The sequence below is a fragment of the Taudactylus pleione genome, unplaced genomic scaffold, assembly GCF_031769625.1.
Source record: "Taudactylus pleione unplaced genomic scaffold, aTauple2 ptg000370l, whole genome shotgun sequence".
Lineage (NCBI taxonomy): Eukaryota > Metazoa > Chordata > Amphibia > Anura > Myobatrachidae > Taudactylus > Taudactylus pleione.
Genome location: NW_028284771.1, coordinates 8,220,568 through 8,243,785, shown reverse-complemented (window position 1 = coordinate 8,243,785; position 23,218 = coordinate 8,220,568). Strand labels below are relative to the sequence as shown.

General features: G+C 46.1%; 1 protein-coding gene across 3 annotated transcripts in view; it reads right to left on the bottom strand.

Annotated features, from left to right (window-relative positions):
• ARB2A (ARB2 cotranscriptional regulator A) overlaps positions 1–21,292 on the bottom strand; it is a 471,272-nt gene extending 449,980 nt beyond the window's left edge. For all 3 annotated transcript variants that reach the window (XM_088444639.1, XM_088444640.1, XM_088444641.1), the window contains exon 1: positions 20,939–21,292. The gene's annotated coding sequence lies outside the window, so the exon portion shown is untranslated. The remainder of the gene's footprint in view (positions 1–20,938) is intronic.
• Positions 21,293–23,218: the final 1,926 nt, after the last annotated feature.

Here is a 23,218-nt window from a genome sequence, read left to right as displayed (position 1 = left end):
AGTGCTGTGTACAGAATATTTGTCATGCGCGACAGAGAGAGAGCGCGACAGAGAGAGAGCGCGACAGAGAGAGAGCGCGACAGAGAGAGAGCGCGACAGAGAGAGAGCGCGACAGAGAGAGAGCGCGACAGAGAGAGAGCGCGACAGAGAGAGAGCGCGACAGAGAGAGCATAAGCAACTGATAGGAAGTGAGCAAGCAACAGACAGGAACCACTGCAAGTCAGAGCGCTGCATGCAACAACCCACCAGCGAGATAGAGATTGCAAAAAAAATAAATGAGCAAAACGGAATTATAGGGAAAATTAGTAACATCTTGAAGCAATGATAGCCATTATTGCTTAGGAGACCATGCGTAAGAGAAAGGGAAAAAGGACTTACACTAGTGAAGTAGGGATCGCGCTAGCTACACGAAAACAGTACATTACCCCAGGGCTACAAAGGGTAACTGAACTTTCCATCAACATAACCTTCTGAGATATATCATTTCGATTTTATAAAAAGTGTCAGCATGTGGGCAGAAGAGAGCTGCAAGTAAGCGATAGACTGGGTGCTGCAAGCTAGCAATAGAGAAAACACATTTTAGAGACAATGAATCCAGATAAATGTCATCTAGCAGAACCATAAAAGAGTGAGTGTGTGCACCAGCACTGGGGAACTAAAGCACATGCTAGTGACAGAGACATTTTCTTCCATATAGAAGAAATAAGAAAACAGTACATTACCCAACAGGTACAAAGGGTAATCATGCCAATGTTAGAGAGCCAGCAAAACAGGACAACAGGGAGCGAACAGCAGTTCAGCGACAGGGAGGGCGCAGCGGGCAGGCAACTGGGAGAACGCAGCAAGTTGGCGAAAGGGAGGGAGCCAGCTTCAGGGATCTTTTAAGCCAAAAGAGAGGGTCATCGAGAGAGAGCGCATCAGTGAAAGAAAGAGCATCACTAAGAGAACATGTGCTGGCCAGAAAGATCACTCCAGCTAGAGAGCAAGTGAATGAGATGGCTCACAATATAGAAATCAGTCTAGCGATTCCTCTTGCTCCCCTTCTCTTCAACTGCATCTTAAAATAGCAAACGGAATGGATTTATTCGTTCTGTATTAGAGATCCGGAAAAATTGTTGCATAAAGCAGTCCAAGAACTCAGGATAAGGAGACAAAAACAAAGGTTAGTAGCATTTCAAAAACAAGGAATGCCATTACACCCAGCTAGACGTTGCCTAGCAGAACTGCAAACATTTAAACAAAGCGAAAAAAATAAATAAATGTTTCCATATAGAAGAAATAAGAAAACAGTACAGTACCCCATGGCTACAAAGGGTCAGAGAGCGCTCCATCAACATAACCTTTTAAGGTATATCATGTCAATTTTACGTGATGTCCGACCTGGCTGCCCTTAAACTCACACTAATCACAAAAACGCGCCTTTCCTTACAGCACAGGGACTTCTAGTACAGTTTCATATGGTCAGAGGGCAGCAGAGATGGGAAATTCAGGGATAGCAAACTGCATTATCCTTGGAATGCAATAAGGCTTTTCGGCTTCTGATGCACAACAATAACAAGGGTAACCTAATTCATAGAACATGCTGTGTTAAGGGGGCAATATGGCTAGAACCTAACATTGCATTTGGAAGGAAGCTGGGATGAGAATAATCAGAAAAAAGGTCAGAATCTCAGACACAGCTATTTATTTACATAAGATCATATGAATAACTATATACACAACAATGGAAAGGAATATAGGCACACACTTCACGTACTATACATTCATCTGATCACATGCTCTATAAGGATCGTAAGCTGACTGAATATCATGGAGATTTTGAATACATAAAAATTAGTTGGGTTAAAAAAAAAAAAAAAAAAACACTAAATAAATCTGATTAATTCCCCAAATGTTCTTTTCCATTCCTTTAATTATCACATACACGAAACTAACAGATAATATTGGTAATAGTGTTGTAAATGTCTACATGGAATGACCAAACTTGTCTGTAGCATGAGAGATGGGACAGTCCCCAAGTTTTCTTATCGTAAACATCAGCCGCAGCCCGATTGACAGGCTGCAGAGTTTGGGAGGCGAAGCAGGGGCGTTCACTGGGAGGGACGAGGCCAGGGTCTGCGTGGGTGCACGCAGACTTCCTGGCCTCGCAAGCTGCCAGGACCTGGCTAAAACTTCCCGCAGCCTGGCCAATGGAACATCGGCAACAGATGGTCGCAATTGTTTCGATTGTGACCCCAGGCTGCGACGTGGGTCGCAGCGCTGGGATCACACAAATGCAGCAAGGAGGTGTGTGACATTAGCCCCCTGCTAGAAAAAGTCTGGTGCCGGTTCTGGATAATACAAGGGGACCCTACTAATTTGTTCCCCCTGTATTTCCAGAGCCAGGACCGGATCAGAGCCCAGTGCTGGTTGCTCAAAGTACGGGGGACCACACATTTTGGCAACCAGGACTGGTTCTGACTAGACCGGTGCTGGTTTTGCTTAAGTACAGGGGACCCCTACACAGTGATCACGGTGAGTGACAAAATTTGTGGGTCCCAGAGACCCACCACTTTAGAAAAATGGGGTCCTACCTGACCATTTCTGGGCCCCATCATAATTTATGCTTTAGAGCTCCCCATATGCCTTTCAGACCTCCCCACATCCCCCTAAAATGCCCATCTGATACCCCCAACAGCATCAGATATCTCCACAAGCCCCTTAAATGCATGTTTTAATGCCTCCACGATCTTTCAGGTAATATGACTTGTCTGTTCACAAAACCCATATAGGGGTATTCAATATGAAACGTTAACTTCACTGTCGAAGTTAATGTCTCATATCGGAGTTTTTTCGGCGTTAAGTTATGGTGCGCGCTCCCGCTTATCCCCGTATTCAATATAAAATTAACGAAAACGGGAAACTCCGAAGTTGGATTTGCGTAAAGTTACGAATTTTTCCTTAAAATAATTGTAAGACCTCCCTAAAGTTGTAAAAACATGGGGGAACACTATGGGTACCCCCGTTTTAGCCTTTAATTGAAAGTCGGGGATTTAAATAGCCGCAGCAGGTGTTTTTTTCCCGACATTGAAGAAGTGATGCAGAAGAGCACTTAGATTATTTTTTTCGGTTTTTTTAAGTGGTCCCATCAAATTTGGGGTACATGAAAATGGGTACTAGCATATTTTTAAGTCCCTAAAGTAAGTTTTTAAAAATTCTGCATTTGTGCACCTGCCGCTATAATTCTATTCTAGAAAACATCTGCCGCATACTTGCAGAATAGCCCTGAACCTATTTCCCTATTGTTAAACAATTTTCTCCCATTTTTTTTTTCACCCCAATTTTTAAATTCATTTTTTGGGGTGTCCCTATTTTTTTTTTTTTAAACTTTTTTTGACACAGTTTTTTTTCAAAATGTCATTCCCAGGGGTGCAGGCTATTTTTTTTTAAGCCTGCACCCCTAAACCCCAATTCTGCACTTTTTTTTGACACCTATTCAATGGTGAAAACTTATCCCCGTTTTTTAGCAAAGACTTTTCAAAACTGCGATAAGTCTTTGAAATTGAATACGGTGTAAAAGTAAAACCTGCGATAATGACGTCATACCTCCGATATTAACGCAAAAACGATGTTATCGCACCCATATTGAATACCCGATAGTGAATAAGTAGGTTTACCATATCATCATTTTAAACTGGACACTCATGGATTACACAGGTTCTGTGGCTCATTAAAACCAGGTGAAATCCAGGCATGAAGTCAGCCAGTCACAGAACCTTTGTAATTAATGTGTCCCGTTTTAAAGCGATAATATGGTTAGCCTATGAATAACGCTTTAGGTAATAGGCATATTTATCAAAGTATAAATGCCCGGTCTTTACACATTATGCTGCACATTAATGCTCTTTACACATTATGCCACACAGCAATGCCCAGCCTTCACACATTATTCCACACATTAATGCCCGGTCTTTACACATTATGGCACACAGCAATGCCCAGCCTTTTCACATTATGCCATGCAGTAATACCCCTTACAAATGATGCCACACATTAATGCCCTTTAGTCCCCCTATGCATTGTCCCCGGTAGTAGTCCCCCATATGCAGTGCCCCCGGTAGTAGTCCCCCATATGCAGTGCCCCCGGTTGTAGTCCCCATATGCAGTGCCCCCAGGAGTCCTCCTTATGCCTCTCAGACCCCCTGTGCAGTGGAGGAAGCTGCCCCCCAAATAGGAGTGACCTGGGCATTAGGCCCAGGTCACTAAAGGGCAAATTGGTGGGTCAACTACTGGGGACCCACCTGTTTGCCCTTTAGTGATTTGGGCCTAATGCCCAGGTCACACACCTATTTGGGGGGGGGCCAGATACCTTCAATTGGGCCTAATACCCCCTATGTAGCCCGGGCCTTGTGCTCGCCTATATACCCACAGGCCTAGTGCCCGACAACCCTGGTGGTCTAGGGAGGGGTAAATAACGGTGGCCCAAGGCCACCTACCCGCACGGTGGAAGAGGCTGCGTGGGGAGCTTCGATAGCTCTTTTACTTTCCACCCCGCAGTCCTCTCTGGTACTCAGCTTCAGTCTTCTGCCGCTGGCCCGTCCTGGCCAGCGGCGCCGCCTCTTCCTTCTTGATCGCGCCGTCTTCTGGCCTCTTGCGCGGCCGCCGGAACTGTTGCCGCACCAACTCTTCATTTGTCTTCATGAGGTCTTCACTCCTCCCCACCGCGACGGACTGAACGTTCCCGCTCAGCAGCGTCTATTCAATACGCCGCGAGTGGGCGGGGCTACGATGAGCCACGATTGGCTCGTCGCGTCTGCCTCCTATTGGCTGCTGGACCGCGAGCCAAAAGCTCGCGCCCGGAGCCAAGCTTCTGCCGTTGACACTGGTGTAAGGGACCAGGCGGTCCCTTCACCAGGTACCCGCCCCGGTGGTTTACCCGGCGCTGGGAACAAACACTACATCATTTGTCCCCTGTATTTAAGCAAAACCAACACTGGGTTACTAAAAGCCCGGGGCTGGTTGCTTTTTTTTTTTTTTTAAAAGAGGGTGGTTGGGGGGGGCGCACGGCATTTTTTTTTCCATTTGTTGTACACAGATTTTTTTTTTCATTTTTTTATCGCAGCAGCACAGACGAGTCTTTTATCCCATCCGTGCTACATGCATCTCTATCATGCATGATGTGCACAAACACCGTACGATGTTTGTCACATCGTAGTTGATCTGCGATGCCGATACACAACGCTGGGGCCGCGCATCGTAATCGTACTGGAATACGCCACATTTTAGACGATTGGTCGATGCGAATGATCGAAAACTGCCAAATCGTGTAAAATATAGCACAGTGTATGGGCACCTTAAGAGATCTACTATGTCCTTCAAACTACCACCCTTTTGTTTTCCTTAACACAGATCTTAAGATTTTTAGTTGAACCCCAAACTAGAAATATTCTCATATGAAGCATATACCTTGTTCCGATATTCCCCTGCAATTCTATTTAAGAGGTGTAGCTCCAACCACTATTGTATAGTGTCATGATCTCATACAGGTGAAAAAAGATGATGGTGTAGCAGTGACATTACTGCCCTGACCCCTTTGTCAAAATAAACAGTCCACAACGTGCATGTGTGTAAAGCAGGACTGACTAGCTGATGGTATTGAAGTTAGTGCTAGCTCATTGGCCCTGCCCCTGAATACAGATCAACCAATCCACATAATGCACTTCTGCACTACGAAGAGGCTGCACTATGCCTGCTGCTTTAGAGAGACACCTGCAGAGGAGGAAAAGATCATGTTGGACATAAGTAGTATAAACATTCCAACTACTTTATGTATACTATTCAGCACTCCTTGTGCTCTTACATTTTATACATATATTACAATTGGTAGATGTGGCCAGTGCTTTTCCCCACAAACTTTGTTAAGGGGAACACTGTTGTTAATATGGTGTTATATGGCTGCAAGAGATAATGCATACACATAGAAGTAAAATACGTGTTAAAGGACATGCCTCACTTGCATATTATCTAGTCATATTACTTGTGACATAATCATAGAATGCTATAAGTATCATATATAGTGCCTTGCTAAAGTATGTTACATTACAACCTGTAATTAATTTCTTTTTTTTATCTGAATTTTATGTGATGGATCTGCACAAAAAAAAGAATCTTTATACATAAAATTAGGAAAATTGGCATGTGTAATCACCCCCTTTGCTATGAAGCCCCTCAAAAGGTCTGGTGCAACCAATTACCATCAGAAGTCACATAATTAGTGAAATGAAGACCATCTGTGTGAAATCTAAGTGTCACATGATCTGTCAGTATAAACACACCTTTTCTGAAAGGCCCCAGAGGCTGCAACACCACTAAGCAAGAGGCATCACACCATGAAGACCAAGGAGCTCTCCAAACAAGTCAGGGACAAAGTTGTTGAGAAATACAATTCTGGGTTGGGTTATAAAAAAAAAAATATCCAAATCTTTGATGATCCCCCGGAACACCATCAAATGGAAAGAACATGGTACCACAACAAACCTGCCAAGAGAGGGCCGCCCACCAAAACTCACAGACCGGACAAGGAGAGCATTAATCAGAGAGAGGCAGAACAGAGACCAAAGGTAACCCTGAAGGAACTGCAGAGTTCCACAGCAGAGACTGGTGTATCTGTGCATGTGACCACAATAAGCCGTACACTCCATAGAGCTGGGCTTTATGGAAGAGTGGCCAGAAAAAAGCCATTACTTAGTGATGAAAATAAGAAGACACGATTTGAGTTTGTCAAAACACATGTGGGCGACTCCCCAAATGTATGGAGGAAGGTGCTCTGGTCAGATGAGACTAAAATTTTACTTTTCGTCCACCAAAGAAAACGCTATGTCTGGCGTAAACCCAACACATCCCATCACACCATCCCCACAGTAAAACATGGTAGTGGCAGCATCATGCTGTGGGGATGTTTTTCAGCAGCAGGGACTGGGAAACGGATTTGAGTCAAGGGAAAGATGGATGGTGCTAAATACAGAGATATTCTTGAGCAAAACCAGTTTCAGTCTGCCTGTGATTTGAGACTGGGACAGAGGTTCACCTTCCAGCAGGACAATGACCCAAAGCATACTGCTAAAGTAACACTCAAGTGGTTTAAGGGGAAGCATTGAAATGTGTTGGAATGGCCTAGTCCAGAGGTTCCCAAAGTCCGCCATTACAGTCCATGTTTTAGGGATATCCATGCTTGAGCACAGGTGACTTAATTAGTACCTCAATCCATTTGATTTAACCATCTGGACTCAAGCTTGGATATCCCTAAAACGTGGACTGTAATGGCGGACTTTGGGAACCTCTGGCCTTTTCAAAGCCCAGATCTCAATCCAATTGAGAATCTGTGGTTAGAATTGAAGATTGCTGTTCACAAGCGGAAACCATCCAACATGAAGGAGCTGGAGCAGTTTTGCCTTGAGGAATGGCCAAAAGTCCCAGGGGCAAGATGTGGCAAGCTCATGGACACTTATCCAAAGCGACTTGCAGCTGTAATTGCCGCAAAAGGTGGCTCGACAAAGTACTGACTTTAGGGGGGTGAATAGTTATGCAAGCTGAAGTTTTCGGTTATGTTGTCCTAAATGTTGTTTGATTCACAATTAAAACAAAAAAAAACTTCACAGTTGTAGGCATGTTCTGTGAATGAAATGATGCACACCTTCAAACAATCCATTTTAATTCCAGGTTGTGAGGCAAAACATGAAAAAACATGAAAAATGCAAAGGGGCTGAATGCACTGTATATATAATCTTTATTTTTAAACAATAATTTGTATTGAATTTTCAATTTTGTTTTTGTAAAGACATAGAAAATAAAAAGGGAGGATACAGAAAAAAAGAGAAAGGGGAAAAATATAACAAGGGGGGAAAAACAGGCAATTGTCAATCAAAATATCACATATACCTAAAAATCAAAACAAAACAAAGTCAGTGGATGACCTACACAGACAGTAAAAAACACTCTAGAACTCCCATTATACAAACCAAAATATATATCAATGTGTGGTTATTGAAAGACATGAATCAGTCATTATAAATTCCTGCCAGCTGAACACTTAATCATTGGTGAGTTAGCAGAAGAAGAGTAAGAGCAATTTAAAGTTTCCATCCGGAAACTATAATTTATTTTGAACTTTATTAAAGATAGGGGGGGAGGTTTATCCTGCTTCCAGAACTGGGCAATAGCTGCCTTGGTAGCAATAAGTACGTGGATAATAATATGACATATGGTAAGAACTTACCTTTGTTATCTCTATTTCTACGAAGTCCATAGGGTTCCACAGGATACCTTGGGGTATAGGTGATGACGTCAGGCATCGGGCACCATAGAGTTAAGTTTTCAGCCTCCCAGGATGCACTAGGGTCCCCCCCTATACCCCGCCCCCGAGCCAAGGCATCTCAGTTACGTACCAAGCCATAGGCCGGAGGAGAAGGAAGAGAGAGAAAAAAGATCTGGACACACACAAGAATCACATTCTCATCAGAGGGAGACGGAAAAACCGGTGACCAGAGCAAAGCCCATCTGCAGCACAGGTGCGACAGGGCGGGAGTCCTGTGGAACCCTATGGACTTCGTAGAAATAGAGATAACAAAAGGTAAGTTCTTACCATATCTCATATTTTCTACTCCAGGGTCCATAGGGTATCCACAGGATACCTTGGGGATGTCCCAAAGCAGTATCCTTTAAGGGTGGGGACGCTCCTGTACTGAAAGGAGAATCCGCCGCCCGAAGGAAGCATCCTGAGAGGCAAAAGGTGTCAAACGCGTAATACCTCACAAAGGTATGGACCGAGGACCATGTGGCAGCCTTGCAGATCTGGACTGCAGAGGCACCACGTCGAGCAGCCCACGAAAGACCCACAGACCTAGTGGAATGAGCCCTCACAGAGGAAGGAACCGGAAGGCCTTCATGAAGATAAGCTTCAGAAATGGCCATACGAATCTAGCCTGCCAAAGTCTGCTTTGAAGCAGGCCAACCCTTTTAAAATGGAAGCCATAGAGGACAAACAAGACGTCCGACTTCCTAAACGAAGAAGTGCGGTCAACATAAATCCTTAAGGCCCGCACAACATCCAAAGTGACCTCAGCCACTGAAAGATCAGGTGAGTTAAAAGCCGGCACAACGATTTCCTCGTTGATGTGAAAACTGGAAACAACTTTAGGAAGGAAACCAGGACGAGTGCGCAGCACCGCCCTGTTCCTATGAAAAATCAAAAAAGGGGGTCTACAGGAGAGAGCCCCTAAGTCAGAAACACGTCTGGCCGAAGCAATGGCCAGAAGGAAAATAGTTTTAGCTGTCAGCCATTTGAGGTCCATTGAGCCCAGTGGTTCAAACGGCGATCCCTGGAGAGCCCTCAGGACCACAGCTAAATCCCAAGGCGCCACAGGTGGAACAAAAGGTGGCTGAACTCTGAGAACACCTTGCATAAAGGTGCGCACATCAGGGATTGCAGCAATCCTACGATGGAACCAGACGGACAGGGCAGACACCTGCACCTTCAGAGACGCAAGACGAAGCCCATGGTCCAGTCCCACCTGTAGGAAAGCTAATACTCTAGACAGACGGAACTCCCGAGGAGCATAACCTCTCGGGCGACACCACTGGAAGAACATATGCCACATATGATGGTATATCCTTGCAGAGGATGGTTTCCGAGCCCTTAGCATTGTTTGCACTACAGAGCTGGAAAACCCCCTGGACCTTAACATGGCCGTCCCAACAGCAACACCGTCAAAGACAGCCGAGTCAGGTCCGGGTGAAGACAAGGACCCTGTGACAGGAGGTCCGGACGTAACGGCAACCGCAGAGGAATGTCCACGGACAGTCCCTGGAGGTCTGAGAACCAGTGCCTCCGGGGCCACGCGGGAGCTATCAACAGGAGCGTCCCTCCTTCCTGTTTGAATTTCCGGATTACCCGTGGAAGGGAAACCGGAGGAAAGAGATAAGCAAACTGGAACGTCCACCGGACGGACAGCGCATACACCAGAGACGCCTTTTCATCTCTTGTGCGAGACCCGTACACCGGAAACTTGTTGTTGTGCGGTGACGCCATCAGGTCGATCTCTGGAAGACCCCACCTGTCCACCAGAAGTTGAAAGACGTCCAGGTGCAGAGACCATTCCCCCGGATGAACGTCCTGGCGACTGAGAAAGTCCGCCTCCCAGTTTAGGACTCCCGGGATGAAGACTGCTAATATGGCCGAGAGATTGCACTCCGCCCAAACCAGCATTCGGTACACCTCTACGAGAGCCACCCGACTTCGGGTTCCTCCTTGCCGATTTATGTAGGCCATGGTGGTAGCGTTGTCCGACTGACCTGCACTGGGTGACCTTGGAGAACCTGATGTGCCTGCTGGAGAGCATTGAATACCGTGCGGAGCTCCAAGATGTTTATTGGAAGCTCTGTTTCCGCCCTAGTCCACCTGCCCTGGAACAAGTGTGGACCCGTGACTGCTCCCCAGCCTCGCAGACTGGCGTCCGTTGTCAGCAGGACCCAATTCGCCACCCAGAACGGACAACCCCTGTTGAGATGGGCCGTCTGCAACCACCAGGCTAGGGACAGGCGAACCTCCGGAGTGAGCACCATCGTCTGGGATTTTAGACTCTGAGGCAGTCCATTCCGTTTGGACAAAATCAATTGCTGCAGAGGTCTGGAGTGAAACTGGGCATATTCCACCATGTCGAATACAGACACCATGGAGCCCAGTAACCTCATCGCCGAGTGCAGAGACACACGGCGATTCTGCAGACAACTGCGCACCCTCAACTGCAAGGCAGAGATCTTTTCCCCCGTCACAAAGATCCTTTGCTGTCCGGAGTCCAATAAGGCTCCGAGGTGCAAAATCCTCTGAGACGGGATCAGGGTGGACTTCTGCCAGTTTATTAACCAGCCGTGCCATTGCAATACCGCAATGGTCAGGTCCAAGTGGCGTAGAAGGAGCTCTGGAGATCCTGCCACCAACAGAAGGTCGTCCAAGTACGGTAACATGCGGACTCACTGCAGCCGCAGGGAAGCCGCCATGACCGCCATCACCTTGGTGAATACACGTGGTGCTGTCGCCAGCCCAAAAGGTAACGCCCGGAACTGAAAGTGGTCATTGCGGATTGCAAACCTGAGGAACTGTTGATGGAGTAAAAGAATAGGGACATGCAGGTAAGCTTCCTGTATGTCCAACGACACCATGTAATCCCCAGGTTCCAGCGCCAGAATGATGGACCGTAAGAGGTCTCCATCCGAAACCTCAGCACCCGCAAAGACTTGAGTGCTCTGAGGTTGAGGATCGGACGATCCGACCCATTGGGTTTCTGCACCAAAAACAGATTGGAATAGAAACCCTGGCTCCTCTGGGAGAATGGAACAGGCATTATAACTCCAGCCTGGAGCATAGTGTGCCAAACCTTCCGCAGTTCCACGGCTTTTTTCCAGTCTGATGGAAGACCCGCGGTGAAGAATCGAGACGGGGGCCTGTGCCGAAAGGAGAGGGCGTACCCGTGAGAAACCACCTCGAGAACCCAAGTGTCTGTCGTGGTAACCGACCAACACTGGGCGAACTGCAGCAGGCGGCCTCCCACTTTGGGATCCCCCAAAGGGAGGCCCGGACCATCAGGCCGCAGGCTTGTCATCGGGCTTAGGGGCCGGACGTCTGGTACTCCAGGCCTGTTTCCGGGGCTTGGCCGATTTTTTGGGGCCAGCCTGTCTGGGAAAAGACTGCGTCTTAGGCCTACCCTGGGCCATGTAAGGCCGAAAGGACGACGTACCTGAACCAAAGGAACCGCATCAGACGGAAGACATGCCGACTTGGCTGCCGCCAGCGTGGCTACGATTTTGTCCAGATCCGGACCAAAGAGGACTTCTCCATTGAAAGGCAAAGCTTCTAAGCCCTTCTTGGAATCAGCGTCCGCCTTCCAAGATCGCAACCATAAGGTGCGACGAGCAGCGACAGCCGCCGAAGAAATCCGAGACGCCAGGGTACTGATATCCAAGGCCGCCTCATTGATATAAGTGGCCGAGTCTCGGAGATTGCCTATCAACTCGGTCTGTTCAGCCGAACAGTCGGAATCGAAAGACGCAGCCAAATTATCAGCCCAGCGCTCCATAGCTCTGGCTACCCAACAAATGGCCATAGCCGGCCTAGCTGTCCCCCCCCCGCAAGGGAATAAACGGACTTTAGGCAAATCTCTACCTAACGGTCCGTAGCATCCTTCAAGGAAGACGTGGAGGGCATGGGCAATGTGGCACTGCGGACTAGGCGTGTCACATGGGAATCCACCTGTGGAGGGGCTTCCCACTTAGAAAAAATTATTATCCGCAAATGGATAAGCCACCGCCAAGCGCCTCTGAGGCTGATACCATTTGCCCGGATGTTTCCACGCCTCCTCTAAATGGTCCACTAACTGACCAGAAAGAGGAAACACTGTGGCGTCACCCTTAATATCCTTAAAAAAGGCATATTTAGATTTTGACACCGGAGGATTTTCATCCTCAATCACTAAAGCTGTGCGGACTGCCCGAATAAGTCCAGGAATATAAACCTTGGACCTAGCGACCGACTCTTTAGTACTCTTTAGAGACGCCACCGACCGCTTATGCGGCCTCAACACAGACTCCCCTTGTAACACGTCCGACAAGTGCTGTACAGAACTTGTCAGAGAATTAACCCACGCAGGCTCCTGAGAGACTTGGGGAGGGGAAATAGGGAGACTGTGTGGTACCATCAATTGTCTCGGGAAACCCTGCATGGGTGACGACACCACCGACTGCTGGGACAAACCCATCTGTGAGAACGCACGAGGGTTGTAATCGCTTTGGCGAAACAAGCCCAGGGCGGCTCCTGTACCGGGGCCATGACAGTAATTGGCCACGCCAATAAATAACACTGCCGACATAGCCCCTCCGCGCTACCTTCCCCCTCCGCTATAGGTACCTTGCACGTAGTACACAAAAGCTGGAGGGGAAAGTCACTCAGACATGATGGTAAGTATGTGACCCCTCTCACTGATACTCGTAGTATAGTGTGAGACCACCCTGCAATCACCGCACCGCAAGGGCTTTAGCAGAAAAAGATCAGGGACAGTGAAAAGGCTGACAGTAGAAAATGAAAGTACAGGCAGCAGCGCTAGCAGAGGTCACATACAATGCAAAGAAAATCAATTCCTGCACTAACAGCGCTGATAATCAACTACACAGACACAGAGCCTGGTAGGACACAGCACTGCATACACAGACCTGAACCAAACGGAGGAGAGGTATGCCGTGGGACCCAGACCGCGATGCCACCGCTTCCAAGCTTCCAGCAGCGTTCACCGTGCGCTTGTAAAGATGGCCACCGAGGAGCATAGAGGAGGCCGGCCTGGGGGAGGAGCGCTGCCATAGGGCCAGTCAGCACAGTGCAGAGAGGGCTGTGTGCAGCGGGGGAGGCGCCGGCTGTGCTACAGGGAAGGCGCGCTCCCCTGGCATGCAATTAACCCCTGGGATGCCGCAGCGCTACCGCTCAACCGCCGTCCGCTGTCCCAGGGGGTTAGTGGAAGCGCAGGTTAGGTACCTGGCTCCACGCTGCAGCCAGTCCCCAGGGAGCCCCCTTGCCTGGGGACTCTGGACCATGTTTCAGCAGGGTCCCACCGCGGGACCCCGCTGCTTACCTGCTGCCCCCTTGGATCCGGCCATGGTCCCAAACATCTGGGGTCACCGCTAGCTGTGACCCCAGATGCTTACCAGCATCCCCGGATCGGTACCGGCGGGGGTGTAGGAAAGACAGTGGCTATTCTTAGCCCCCCTCTAACAGGTGCATCCGACTCCGGCCGGGCACCAAACGAAACTGAGATGCCTTGGCTAGGGGACGGGGTATAGGAGGGGGACCCTAGTGCATCCTGGGAAGCTGAAAACTTAACTCTATGGTGCCCGATGCCTGACGTCATCACCTATACCCCAAGGTATCCTGTGGATACCCTATGGACCCTGAAGTAGAAAAAATATCTATGGTGGGTAGGAACATCATCCTGAAATAAATGTAAAAGAGCAGTAGAGGGGGTCAGAGATAGCCACATAACCGTGACCTTCAGGATCAAATCTTCCACCTCCAACCAAAAGGGGCGTATAGCAGGGCAAGTCCAGAAAATGTGGACTCTCTCGCCTATTTGGCCATAATCTTTATTTTTAATACTAAATAGAGTATATTATATATTTGTCTGTATTACAAATGACAGACAGTATTTTTATTGCAAAACAATAGGCTTTTAAAAGAACATTTTAATATTCAATCATAATATATTATTTCTCTGCAGATTTCTTAAATTAAAAAAAAAATTAAAAAACACAGAAAAATGCAACATCAAGTTTACACAGATGAAAGGTAATGCCATAACAATTAGCCACCAACTAGCCTCTACCTGTGTATCATTTAAAAAAAAAAAAAAAAGGTGGTCAGACTTTAAGGATAAAAGACCCCTTCATTATACTAACATTGACCAAACTTGGAAACTGATGTAAATCTGTGTAATGAAAACCAAAGAGCATTTTAAGAAAATTACAGCTTAAGTTATAGACATGAATAAAATCAGAAAAGGCTACAAAATAATATCCAGGTGCATTGATAACCCAGTGAGAACTGTAGGATCAATTGTGAAAAATTAAAAGCTGCATCATACCACCTAGGCACTGCCATCCTACAAGAATCAGAGCAAGAAGGAGACTTGTGTGGGGAGCCAGAGAGGCCAACTATCACTTTAAATGAGTCTACAGAGTTCAGCGGTTGGGACTGTAGTGAAGGTGCATCAGAGACATCAAAAGCTCTGCATACAACTGGCCTGAATGGGAAGGTGGCGAGAAAGAAGCCATTATTGGAGAAAGGCACATATGGAGTGTGCCACCAGAAAACATGTAAAAAGGTAGAACGGGTAAAATGTGGCATAAGGATGTTTGGTCAGATGAGACTGACAGAGCTTGGCCCCAATTCAAACAACCTAACCCTGCCCATTCCCCAGCAATCACCATTGCAACAGTGAAGTATGGGGAAGGCAGCATCATGTCGTGGAGAGGATTCTTCTCAGCACCAACTGGGTTCTTGTTAAAATAGAAGGGCTGGTGGATGGTGCAAAATTCAGAGAGATACTGCAAGACAACCTTCTTGGCATTAGAAAACTAAAGTATGGGAGGACGTTCCCCTTTCAGCAGGGCACCAGCCAAAGCAATGCTGGTAGAGTTGAACAACAATCAGATGAATGTTCTGCAAAGACCAAATCAAAGCCCAGATCCCAATACAGATGAGAATCTGTGTCACGGTTTAAAAATTGCATCATCCAACCAATCTGTACCACCTGGAGCAAATCTGCCAGGAAAAATTGGCAAAATTCACTCCTAAATTGTGTGCAAACCTGGTAGAAACTTACCCCAACATACTTAACGCTGTTACTACAGCGGGCCGCCCGTTAGGGCCCGGCGCCACTAGGCAGCTGCCTAATGGAAGCGCCGGCCCTGCCTATAATATACTTATTGTGCTATCTAGATTTCGGTTGATTTTAATTATCTGTGTGGTTTTCTATTTTTTGCAACACCAAATCCCTGTATAATGTACCATGTTTTCTGATGTCTTCAAAGCGACCTTAAGTCCTAAGGGAGAAAAGCGCTATATAATTAAAATTATTATTATATGCGCCTTCCTCCCCGTCTACCCCATCTGTGTCTCACCTGTTTGTCTACCCTTCCCCTTTAGAATGTAAGCTCTTATGAGCAGGGCCCTCTACCCTCTTGTGCTTCTCCCTACTTTACTTTCATCTACTTTTTACTCCTCACTAGGGAACCTAACACTTGGTTGCTTATGCTCTGTTGCTTATCTGGGTGTTGTGATCGCTAATGTAGCAATGTATATTATCCATGTCTTTGTCCTGCATTCTATTGTATTGTACTGTAAGTCTTTAGTCACGTATTTGTTTATATATTTTGTAAGGCGTTGCAGAACACTTGTGAGCCATATAAACTAATAATAATAATTACAGCAAAAGATGGCTTGTTAATTTATTTATTACGTTATTTATATAGCACGCACATATTCCACAAGCGCTTTACAGAGAATATTTTAGTTGTTCCTAACAGTTCCTGCACCTGTGGAGCTTACAATCTATATTCTCTACCACATGTACACAAATACTGTATATTTATCTCCTACAGCTCAATGCATCCTTACTAAACGTGGACATCTGCATGTGTGGATGTGGAACAGTACCAGAACTAAAAGATCTGACCTGTATTCAGCCTTTGTAAAACTTTCACACCTACCAATCTTTACATGAGCAAAGTTGGGGTACAGCTGTGGCGAGACGCTTTACAGGAATACACAGAGCACAGACTGCCATCCGTAACCAAGCAATCCAGGTAGTTGATGCCCACCTATGAGTTGTTGGTCAGTCAAATTCATCAACAGATCACAGAATCATATTTATGTCCAGGAGCAACAAATGGCTGTGCCCAATTTTGTCAGGGAATCGAAAATTCTTACACCCATGCGTTTTTATGGGATCCACACCCAGATTCAGCTGAAGCTCATACTGCAAGCAGCATTAGACTCCAAAGAGTAAATCAAAGTGGGACATGTCATCTCTTGGCTTTGGCCACTGCAATCAATGAAAAGAAGGATCTGGTGATGAAGGACCCATTTACAAGACAAGGAAAGTATTTTCCTACAACAGGACCCACCAAGAATAAATTATTCTGTTGATCACTGACCCCAGCAAATCCAGACATGGAGAACATGGTGAAGTGGAAGGACACTGTTCCTGTGGACCATACTTGGATTAATTCAACTGATGTTCACGCACCTGCACTGCTCTCCTAATTATTCCAACTTGCATCCAGTCATAGAATCACATCTTGGGAGTCTTTTCCGGGGGGAAAATTGTGCACTGTGAGGATCTACAGCAAGACCAGCTACAGACTACAGGTACCACTGCTCTATCAAATGCACATTACTTTTGTCACTTCCAGTTCATCTGAGGGCAGCCTTTATAAGGTCCTCGTGCCAATGAATCTTTACATGTGCAAAGGTGGAATTAATTTCTCTGCTGGTGTTTCAAAGAGTCTCGTATAGTTTGCATCTTCACCTTTGTCCCTCATAATTCCACCTTCACTATCCCATCAGCTTCAGCTTTGTCCCTCGTGATCCATCCTTTCAGCAAGGATCCCCCCTAACTAGCTCCCTTTTGAGCAGTTGTGTGCAAAGTAACTTACTTATAATCACTTCTTTGTCAGGAATTTTCACAAGTAACAAACACTTTTAATAACCTCAAATTTCCAGCTAAGAGGGTTTATTATTCCTAATGCTGGGTGCACACTATGGGCTCTGTTCAGTTCAACGCAATGCTGTTTTGTCCGACAGTTGCCAGTAAATTCGGAGAATTTCAGTTGTCACAAATTAACATGGGTGTTTAGTCACGAGAGCTAGCATTCTCTGACTAAAGTGCCAGGGGCACAGCCTCGCGGCTGGCACTTTTGTCGGATTTCTCCTTGCACCCTCAGGGGGTGCGAGGAAAAATCTTTTAGTTGGACCAAACAGCGCAATGAATTAAACAGCATATGTGATATGTCGTTCAAATCAGCCAACGAACAACATATCACATCGGTGTGTGTACGACGTGGTTCACAAATATATTGCAATGGCCCTGCAGCAGAGCCGATGCAGATATATCAGCACATCTGGCTTTGTGTACAGGCAACCCGCCAACCACCCGTACACTTGCTGCAGGGACCCCAGACACATCGAGCGGCAGTTTGGTGTGTGTTGGCCTACCAACTGGGCGGCCGGTCTGCAGATCCCTGGGTCGGTGGACAAGTCACCCAGATGTGTGGGCACCTTTAAGAACAAGGCACATAGATGATTTGTAGCATCAACATAAAACAGCATTTGTTATTTTGATATAAAAATATTAACTCCGGTGAGAAATATGGCAAATATAATTCAATCTTAAAGTCAATGCAAATATTTTCTGCTACTGCATGTCGTCACCACTAGATCCCTATTGCTGAAAGCGCAAGATCTCATTGCAAAGTTTTTCTATCACAGCCCAAAACACCCTTTTTTTCTAATTAAATTTTTTTGTGTTTAAATCACAGCAGCAAATCACCTGCAGGTCTTGGTTCTTAAAACGCATGAGTGTTTGTTTCTGGTCAACTTTCTTTTTAGCTTTTAATATACTGCTGTTGTGTGAGCAGAATCTGCCTGTGATAGACTAATTGCATATCGGGGATACAGGGGTGGAGATCAAACCTATTAGAAACCTCCTACCTGTGTATATAGGGTTGGGGGAGGGGAATTATATTGATTCCAGAACCTAAAGCTACAGATATAAATAATCACAATGTTGGAATGACAGCAATATTATTGGCAATAAACAGTCAGACCATTCTGAGGCATGCTCAATAATCCCGACACATGACAGCTGTCTGCCGGTTTGTGCAGTCATCTATCAGCCACACCAATAGGCCATCAATGTATCCATCCACTTGTTACAACAGCCAGATCGGTCCAGTTTGACCACCCATGTGGTGACCAAATCCTGTGGCTTGGCATTTACTAACGGAAAGGCACTTGTGTGGTACACATAAGATGTAGCATCAAGACCTGAAGCAAAGAAGTATATGACCTGGTGAGAAATAGTGTTCATTCTAGCACCCTGCACCTGTCACAACCCATGCTGTTACTCTCTCCTGTCTTGGGTGTTGCTCTTTGCTCTGGTGCTTCTAGCACACTCAGCCAATGCAACAAACTTCTGATATACAGACTAGTGTGGGCTAGAGGCACCAGAGCAGAGAGCATCACCCCTGGCAGTAGAGAGGAACTGCACGGGTTATGACAGGTGCAGGGTGCTAGAGTGAAGACTAAGAAATATAATGGTATCTTTGTTACTCTCTAGCAAAGATTTTTTATATCCTAAGAGCACACGCTATTCCGGCCACCTAAGGGAAGAATTCCCCATGGAACGGTCCGGCAAAGGCACTCCCCGACAAATACTTTCATGCATTTTGCCACCAAAACCCACAGATGTTTGCAGGAACATAGGCAACATCCTTACGTATTAAAGAGAAATGTGCGCAGCCAGACATCACGGTGATATCTGGGGGTACGTGGCTCAGAATTTACTTCCTCCATTAGTTACTCTCTAATATCATTAGTCATGAATGATAATAATACAGGCTGAGTCTCCCATATCCAACAATCCCAAATACGGAATATTCCGAAAAATTGAATTTTTTGGGCATGACTCAGATAATGAAACCTTTCATTTTTGATGGTTCAATGTACACAAACTTTGTCTAAGGCACAATTAAAAATATTGTATAAAATTACCTTCAGGCTGTGTGTATAAGGTGTATATGAAACATAAATAAATTTCATTTCTGTACACAAACTTTGTTTGAGCCAAAAAAATATTGAAAATATTATATAAAATGACCTTCAGGCTGTGTGTATACGATGTATATAACACATAAATGCATTCTGTGTGTATATTTGGGTCCTATTCCCAAAATATTTCGTTATGGTATGCAATTATTCCAAAATACGGAATATTCCGTTATCCAAAATACCCCTGGTCCCAAGCATTTTGGATATGGGAGACTCAACCTGTACTGTATATTTCACAGATTTTTTCAACAAGTACTACAGCATTTATGTATTATATTAACTTCCATATTACAGTTTTATCATTCACAGCCATCATAAATCAGGTTACCCATTCTACAGCAACGCCACTAATATTACAAAAGTCACAACATGTTATACATAGAATTAGATTTGTGGGGTATTTTATATTCAACCTCATATGCTAATACAAGTGATGGTAATATAGGTATAACCTCCTGTAAATATCTGCACCAACAGTAAAATTATATTATCTGTAATAATCAGTAACTTCTGATGACATGATTTCATGTATTTTATGGAGTAATGAACCACTTACAGACAATATTACAGTATATTGTTACAGATAACAGATTTCAGTGGCCTGTATTATAGCCTGTTGCTTTTTAGTAGTCACAGAACGCCATGGTGCCATGTAAAGAACCTATCATTTACAGTAAGGAGATCATAATCCAATATATTTTTGCTTTTATATAATTTTTTTTTACAATCTCACAGAAGCAAAACTGGGCATCAGTTGCAAAGATGCACTTACTGGTACCCATTCAATTACAAGCGATGCTGGCAATGTGCTGTCTAACGGCGTGGGGACACTCACACCTGCAGCATATTATCGCTCATTTCACCTCGCACCCACTTAGGCATACCCAGTAAAATGGGCAACGTTACTCTGCTGTAATATAATGCGTGATGTGCACAGCCAGCGCACATAGTGGATCATTTACCCCACTTAATAGTAGATACACTGTTTTTATGAAAGTGACGTAATCTCTCTGACAATCACAGGTGTCAGTTTGTGTCCAGTACAGTTAATGTAAGAGGTATGCAGTATACGCCTGTATATTATCAATGAAAACAAATGATTGCAATCACCCATAATAAACATAATTCAAAGACAGACAAGCTGGGGTACAAAAAAATCACCCAAACAGTATTTAGTGTTTGTAAAGTATAAACTATAAAAGAGGAAGCATTTTTCCCCAGCGCTCTTACCTACATAGAGAGGTATGTTGTAATATAACCAGAATATATTCCCTTATTATAAATAATCATATACATGCCCCGTACAAAAGCAACAGTCTACATTTCTGCTTCGCGTACACTGACAACCATGCATACATGCCTTTACACCAGCGCTCTTGCCTACATACAGTAGTATGTTGTAATGTAACCTTAATAATTTTCTTATTATAAATAATCATATGCATTCCCCATACAAAAGCAACAGTCTACATTTCTGCTTCGCGCACACTGACAACCATGCCTTTTGCACAAGAGCTTGCGCTGCACACTCACTTTGCCTCCCTTTTTACTGGGGCGCTGCACCACTTCCACGTGCGACCACCACCACGAAGACACAAGCTGAAAAATCTCCAAGTGATTAAAAAAATATTTGAAAAAACTAAATTAAAAAAAAATATAGAAAACGTTCAGCACTCAGTCACTGATTATTGCCTGCACTGTACACATATAGGAGGTGTGCAAGGCTGTGTGTGAGTGGTAAGCTACCACTATGGGCAGTAGTGCAGGACTTCCTTTGCAATGGTTATATTCTGCGCTCAGTGTTCATAAAAATCAAATTCAAATTTCCCCGACCCCCCACAAAAAGAAAATCAGTAAACAGCCCATGAGCCCAGTGAGCTGTACAGATCTACTAAAAAGCCAATTTGAGAGGACCCGGCCGGAAGGAAGGAAGAGAGTAAGAGACACAGGATGTCTGCGTTCCACACCTCGATCCTGCTGTGCGTCGCCTTGTCTGAGTCATGTGACAGTCCTTGGCGCAGAGCCTTGTGGTACATATAGTTTTATAGCGATTTCCATTTCATTACATTGTAAGACTGTCCGCCGTCTAAAAGACCACAATTCCCAAGATTCATTAGCTGACCGAGATGTTCGCTTCACTCACTTCTACATGTTTGTAGCGGGTTTGTTTCACACGTTGGTATCTGAATTTTGAAATGCTGAGTGTGATGCATATAAAGTGTCATATGCTGTATGTGGATATGGAAAATATGTTACAGAGGACTGGAAAATACTGCTTTAAGCTATGGTGAGCTGGTCACATATCTGTGTGGGAGCTCTATCACACACTGCTCTATCATGTTATATGAACATTATAGTAACATTTCTACTTCAGGCTCCATAGGGTATCCACAGGATACCTTGGGGTATAAGTGTGACGTCAGTCATCGGGCACCATAGAGTTAAGCTTTCAGCCTCCCAGGATGCACTAGGGTCCCCCTCCTATACCCCGCCCCCGAGCCAAGGCACCTCAGTTTAGTTTGGTGCCCGGCCGGAGTCGGGTGCACCTGTTGGAGTGGGGGCTAAGAAGAGCCCCTGAAGCTTTTCTGCATGCAGCTGTGGCTGCACTTCTGGATGGACAGTCAGTCCTGACGTCCATGCTGTCTTCCCTACACCCCCGCCGGTACCGATCCGGGGATGCTGGTGAGCATCTGGGGTAACAGCTAGCGGTGACCCCAGATGTTCCGGACCAAGGCCGGATTCAAGGGGACAGCAAGGTAAGAAGCGGGGTCCCGCGGTGGGTCCCCGCTGTTACATGGTCCAGAGTCCCCAGGCAGGGGGTTCCCTGGGGACTGGCTGCAGCGTGGAGCAAGGTAAGAACCTGCGCTTCCACTACCCCCCTGGGACAGCGGACCGAAGCAGAGCGGTAGCGCTGCGGCGTCCCGGGGGTTAAATGCATGCCAGGGGAGCGCGCCTTCCCTGTCTCACAGCCGGCGCCACCCCAGCTGCACAAAGCCCTCTCTGCACTCTGCTGACTGGCCCTGTGGCAGCGCTCCTCCCCCAGGCCAGCCTCCTCTCTGCTCCTCGGCGGCCATCTTCCTGAACGCATGGTGAACGCTGCTGGAAGGAAGCATCTGGGTCCCCCCGCATACCTCTCCTCCGCTGTGGTCAGGTCTGTGTATGCAGCGCTGTGTCCTACCTGGCCCTGTGTCTGTGTAGTTGAGTGATCAGCGCTGGTTAGTGCAGGAATTGATTTTCTTTGCATTGTATGTGACTGTGCTAGCGCTGCTGCCTGTATCTTCTATTCTGACTGTCAGCTTTATTTCTGTCCCTGTTCTTTCTGCTAAGCCCTTGCGGTGCGGTGCTGCAGGGTGGTCTCTCACCTCTTTAAAATACAATTGGTGAGAGGGGTCACATACTTAGTACCATCATGTCTGAAAGTGATTTTCCTCTGCGGTTACAGTGTACTACGTGTAAAGTACCTTTAGCGGAGGGGGAGGGTAGCGCGGAGGGCCTCTGCCGGCAGTGTTTGTCAATGGCGCGGCCTCTTACGGTTACAGCATCGGTACAGGAGCCGCCCTGGGCTTGTTTTGCTCAGGCGCTTACAACCTTAGTGGGCCAGTTAGTTCCGCAGCCCGCGTTTACACAGATGGGTTTGTCCCAGCAGTCAGTGGTGTCGTCACCCATGCAGGGTTTCCCAAGACAATTGGTGGTACCCCGCAGTCTCCCTATTTCCCCTCTCCCAGTTTCTCAGGAGCCGGCGTGGGTTAACTCCCTGACGAGTTCTATACAGCACTTGTCGGATGTGTTGCAGGGGGAGACTCTGATGCGGCC